Genomic DNA, 6,546 nt, shown 5'->3' with positions numbered 1-6,546 from the left:
GACCGGTGGCGGAGCAGTCGCCTTGGAAACGAATAAACTTCCGGCGTGCTATGGTCATTTCCAGTTCCTTACGGCCTTGCGTCACTTCCGGCTTCTCTTCCTCCACCTTTTTCAAGGCTTCTCCTCTAGAGGAATCGGATGGTGGTAGGGACGAGTTTTCGGTGAAGTTCCGCTGGGCCTCACACCCAGCCTTATCTAGGCCTTGTCTTTGTAACGGCCTGGCTTCGATCGCGCCCTCCATGGCTCAGCGCGCAGGTGGAGGCTCCAGGACTGCAGTCTGCGTAGGTGACCTGTGTGGCGCGGGCCGGGCGGGGCCTTTCGTCCTTGGCAAATCTAGTATTTTCATTGCTGGGTGGAACGTTGGAGAAAAGATATTTTTACCTTACTTTTTCACAAGTATGGAAAAAGACCTAAAGAAGTCAATAGCTGCGGCCGCTATCATTATTGAGTGCTTATTAGTGTCCGGCCCTTTGATAATCGGTACCTAATTCTCAAAATAATTTTGTAAGGTAGGTGTTATTCCCATTTTACAGGTGAGGAAAGTCAAGGTATCAGTAGTTTGCTAAGACCAAACAGCAGGTAAGTTGCAGAAACAGTATAAAAACACAGGTCATTAGTCAAAAGACTGCTCTAGGTCTCCTGACTTAAAATCCAGGGTTTCTGTTTACTTTCCACAATTTGGCCGAAATCTTTTTCTCCAGCTCTGTTTCTTAACCTGCGTTCTTTCATTCAGTATTGCAAATGTAGGGGTCAGATTTTGTGCTAGCCCCCGAGAATACAGAAATTAGAATTCTCTTTCCTCCAAGGGCATCACCCACCTTCATTCCCCTCTAACCCTAGTTTTTTATTTTTTTCCTTAATCGTTGCCTTGCCGCAGGTTTTGTGCTGCGAACACATTTGGGAAATTCCCCTGACCCTTTCCTTTCTTGAAATACAGTAAATTGCCCATTTTTTTTTTTTTTTTAACTTTCATAGTCTCTTGTAATATTAGTAACTGCCATTTGTTGGGTTCATATTATGAGTCTGGCACTGTACTGAGTGCCTTATATTAGTTTTCTTATTTAATCCTTAATATAACCTACCATGATAGTATTACTGTTCCTTTTTACAGATAAAGTGCTAAAGTTAATTGCCTGAGGATATACAGCTAGTAAGTAGTAATTGCCTGAATTAGGGTTCTTACCTAGATCTTTGATTTTATTCCTTAAAGCTTCTGAATTCTCACCTTTGTATTAGACCACTTATCACATTGTATTATAATTACTTATTTAACAGTTGATTCTTAACCCTACCCCCCAAGGACTCTGAGCTTCTGGAAGGTAGGGACTGTTTTATTATTCATCTTGACATTCCAAACATATAGAATACTTAGTTCAAGGAAGAAGGGCCTACTAACTGTTGTGTAGGTGAGTGGGTGGGTTCATTGGTTTGATTGTTCGGTGAATGTACTGATAGACTGAAAGTAAAGTTTTTTACAGTTGGAAGGGATTTGGGGATTAGTTATCCCAATACTCTCATTTTTAGAAACAGGGTAACAGACCTTTTACCATACATCTGTTGAATTATTAATATGGGCTAGTTTCTATGCTAATGATTTGCATATAGTTTCAAACTTAATCTGTATTATTCTGTTTTCACAGATGAAATCACTCAGATTTGACCAAGATCTCCTAACTAGTAGGTGGGGAATTGGAACCCACTGTGACCGACTCCAAATTAATACAGTGCTTGTAGCCATTTATATAATGGTAATGGCTTTGCTTTTTGTTATACTGTATGGATAAACTCACTGAGGGAATGAGGTAGCACATCCTTAAAGGATACACATATAGCAGGAAGGATCAGAAAAGGAAACAAACAGCAGAGAAGCAGAAAAAGTAAAATCTCCCAAAATAAATTTTAAAAACTTTAAAAATAAAAGCAGAAATTGATGAAATAGAAAATAAAAATGATCATAATAATAGCTGGTATTTGAAAAGAACAGTAAATAGATGCTTAGCAAATAGGAAGAAAAGGAAAGAAATCAGTTTTGGAAACAAAGGAAATATATTACAGGTATATGAGGGTCTTCGAAAATCAGAAATGATTTAAGGTAAACATACTAATAATCTGAAAATTGACTTGCACAATTTTCTAGGAAAATAGAAATTTCAAAAAATTGGCTCAAGAGTTAGAAAACCTTAATAAACTGATAATCATAAAAGAATGACCTACGTATCCTTAACAAAAGTCACCAGGAACAAAGCATAGAGAAGAATGGAATACTTTCCAACTACGAAGGTAGCATAACATTAATAGAATCTATACAAGGATAGTGAAAAAAACATGGCTTAGTCTCATTATGAATGCACATGCAAAAATCCTAAGGAAATTATGCAGCCAGCAGTGCATTAAGAATAATACATAACCAAGTTGGATTTATCCTACTAATACAAGGGTGAGTTAACATTAGACAATGTAGTAATAAAAATTTCCTAATTTAATAAAAGAAAAATCATGTAATCTTAATTGATAATAAAAAGCACTTGAAAAATTAGCATCTATTACAGATTCAAAAAAGAAAAAATTCATGATAAGTAATAAAAGGAAGCTTGCTTACTGGATGAACAAATGAATAGCACACTTAATTTCACAGTCCAGGTTATCTGCTATCATTCCTACAATTCACTATTCTGAGAATTGTGGACGCAATTTAATAGTAAGCAGGATATATAAGGTATGAAATTGGAACGGAAGAAATTAAGACATGATATTGTTTACCTGGGAAATCTAAGACAACTGTAAAATATTGTTAAATATGAGAATAAAGAGCTCAGTAAGATGGTAAGCTATCATAGCAACATAGAGAAATAAGATTTCCCATAAACTAGATAGAATCCATTTTTAAATGTGAAGGAAGATCTCATTCACATTAGCAGTAACAGTGGTGAAATATTCTAGGAATTAAGAAGTGAGCAAAACCTACATAAAACCATAAGACATAATTTATGGATATTATAGAAGATCCAAATAAATGGAAAGATATGCTATGTCCCTGTGAGGAGGCTCAGTATTATAAAGATAGGATTCTCCTGAGACTAAATTTGTTGCGTATTTCATCAAGTAAAAATTCTAACAATTTTTAGTGGAAATTGGCAAGATGATTATTTAAAGTTTATCTGGAAGATTATACAAGATTAACCAAAACATTTTTGGAGAAGAATTAATGAGGACTTACCCAAGTAAATATTAGAACTATAAAGCTAGACTCAACGTTGAGAACAGGGTAGTATTGGAACAGGACTAGACAGATTAGTGGAACCAAACTAGAATCAAGAAATAACCCTATGTATTTGTTTATTTTAGAGGTGGAAATTTTCAAATACAGAAATGTGAGGTCTTCAATATTTTTGTACACAAAAATTTCAGAAGAATTCAAGACATTAACAAATATAAAGTGTTGGAAGACATACAAAAAATTTTGTAATTCTTAAGAAAGCCTTCCTAAGCAAGATAAGCCCCAGAGACCACAGAGAAAAAAGTATATAAACATTTAAAATATAAGAATATGTTACTGTGAAGTTGAAATCATAGAATACTTAATGTTTATTATCTTCTAAAAATTTTAGAAATGATTACAATAGAATATTAATGAGCAAAAAACATAAAAATACCAAGAGCAAGTTAACAAAGGAAAGGATACTCATAGAGGAAGACTCTTTTGTGCATCACAATGATTAAAAGATTATGGATAATGAGTGTTTAACGAGGTTGTCTGAACAAAGCACTCTGAAGACCCTGCTGGTGAAAGACGAAAGTGGTGAGACCCATGAAGGACAATTTGGCAGTATCTGTCAAAATTCAAAATATATATTACCCTTCAACAAGCAACTATCTAGTTGTAAAATATTCAAAATAACTTGCTCAGATATGTTTGCTAGGATAGTCATTGTAACACTTTGTAATTGAAAATAATTAGAAATTTGAATATCCATCATGAAAGAATGGCTAAATTGTTAACATTCATTGTATGAAATACACAGTAGTAGAAATGCAGCTCTGCATGCATTAATCAACATGGAAAGAGCTGTAAGATGCCAAATGACAAAAGGCAAAACAGTGCATATGTGATCTCATTTAATTTCTAAAAATTACTTTGTAAATGAATTTTTTTCGAAGTTTGGGAAGGATATACCAAATTAGCTGAGTGGTTACTTTATAGAACAAGAAAGAGGATGTGAAAAGCTATTTTCTATACTTCTTATATTTGATTTTTAAAGTTATTTTAATTCTTCCTAAGTAAAATTATAGAAGCACAAGAAAACATGCACTATCACATAAAACAAAAGAAGATACTTTTAAGGAGTATATGGGCCAGGAGAGATTAAGAGGCTAAGAAAAACACTGGTTTTGGCAAGGAGTCATTGAAAATACTCGGGAGATCAATTTTAATGAAGTAGTCAAGATGTGAAAACCAAATGCACAGGATTTCAAGGTAAGTGAGAGACTGACATGAAGTTTCTCAAGTAAAACAGGTTTCAGAACACACTGAAGTGGGCATCTCGGCATTCCAAAGAATTGGAACACTTGTAAGTAGGAAGCCTATGGTTCCAATTAGTAAAAATGGCTAGTCCTCTCCATCTCTACTTCAGGTTTCCCAGAGTGGCTAATCAGGTTGTTTCCATAATCCACCATAAATCAGCTCTTTGCATCTATGTCGTGAGGGAGCAGGGCCAAAAATTGAACTAAGTAGGTTTTGGTTAACCATCTCTGAGCCATTGTACCCTCTCCTCTTAATACTTTGCAGGCAGTCTTGCTCTCCATTTCTTGTGTACCTCCAAACCCTCACTAGGGCACCCCACTGATGCTTTTTGGCTTATTCTTTAACTTGCTCTTCTACCCCTGCCCAACAGTATCCAGTATTTCAAGGAGCTTACCCCATTTAGGATTAGGAGTATATTACCTACTCCTACATGTAGAAGTTCAGGCCTTGACAATAGCCTGATTTTTCATTTCTACCTCCAGATGACCTCCTTTATTCAGCAAAATCTTTCCACTTGGAGACATGGTTAGATACCTCCTTGAATTTTCCTGAATATTTTGTGCGAATCTCTCAGAGCATGTTAGCCATTAAAATAGGCTGGGGGAAAAAAAACCAGCCAGGAAAATAGAATCTAGAATTCTTTTAGGTTTAGCTCTTATATGAGAAACTAAATTTTTAGTAATTAGGTCCTTATTTTTCTCCCTAAAAGCTTATTTTCAGTTGAATAACAGATTGTAGTATTGTCCAGAACATGAACATTGGAAGTTTTAAGTATGTTTAACTCAGGACATTGTAAAGGGTATAAACTATGAAATTTGTAGTTTTCAGGAAATGCAATATTCATTTTATTCTCACAAAAAGCCAATGTTCCATCTTTTCTAAGGCCTTAAGCTTTCCCTGCCATACCTTCCAGTATGGATTACTAGTTCTAGTTCCCAGTGCTATATGTTGACTACTTTCCATCTTTTGAGGCTGAGATTCAGTGTTTCTGATTTCTAGATCAGTTATGAGTTTTGGCTATTCATTAGAATCAAATATAGAACTTTTTAGAACATTAGTTTCAAGTGTAACTATGGAGCATCTTAAATATTAGAAGTGTCTCTGAGAAGTTACTGAGACTCCAGAAATAAGGAATCTTAATATTCAAAGTGATTCTAATGCATAGCCCAATATGAGGGCCAGACCTCTATCAAATCACAGATGACATCTAGGCTCCTATTGTAAAGAAAAGCTAAAAATTGACTCCTTGATTCCAGATCTAATTCCTGTGACCATCTCAGTACTGTCCCTCATCCATTCTACAGCTACTTATTCTTGTGCTATTGGTCTGTCCAGCTCAGACATCAGTCACATCTCTTCAGCCTCCCCCCAAAGAGCTTTTAACCTTACATGCTAACTTCTCTATCTCGTTCTAATTACAATTAAACTCTCTAGTTTAACTTTTTCAGAGTAGCTTACTGTTCTGTCACCTATCAATCAATCACCCACACAACATATTATAACTGGTGTTGGTACTCGTAACCAAAACTTCAGTCAATAGATGTGTCCCATGTTTTTTAAACTTTGTTGACTACCCATTTGAAATTTCTTCTTCCACTGCTGGTTTTTTTTTTTTACAGTAATGCCTTCTCAACCTTCCCACCTGAGTCCAAATGTTCCTCAGAGAACATCTTCCTCGATACTCTTGGTGTATTGGTATGTTTGAATGTCACTTTGTCTGTCTTCTCCCAAAAAAGTCACACACAGCAGGAAATGTTTTCTACAGTTTTTGGATACGGACCCCAGCACTTCTTCCATGACTGTTCATGTGTGTTCAAAAGTTTAACTACCACATTATGTGTTTAACTCTCAAATCCAGTGAACACTTAACTCGTTTTCTTACCGGACCTCTCCGTAGCATTCGATAATTTCTTTAAAATTTTATTCACTTAAAAAAGCCAGCGTTAGGTGCAGATAATAGGATATTCTTTTTAAAATGTCTAGGGGCTCCCATGGTTATCAATATAGTACTCTTTAGTATGACC

This window comes from Pteropus medius, unplaced genomic scaffold (assembly GCF_902729225.1).
Source record: "Pteropus medius unplaced genomic scaffold, Ma_sr-lr_union100, whole genome shotgun sequence".
Classification (NCBI taxonomy): Eukaryota; Metazoa; Chordata; class Mammalia; order Chiroptera; family Pteropodidae; genus Pteropus; species Pteropus medius.
This window is presented reverse-complemented; position numbering follows the sequence as displayed.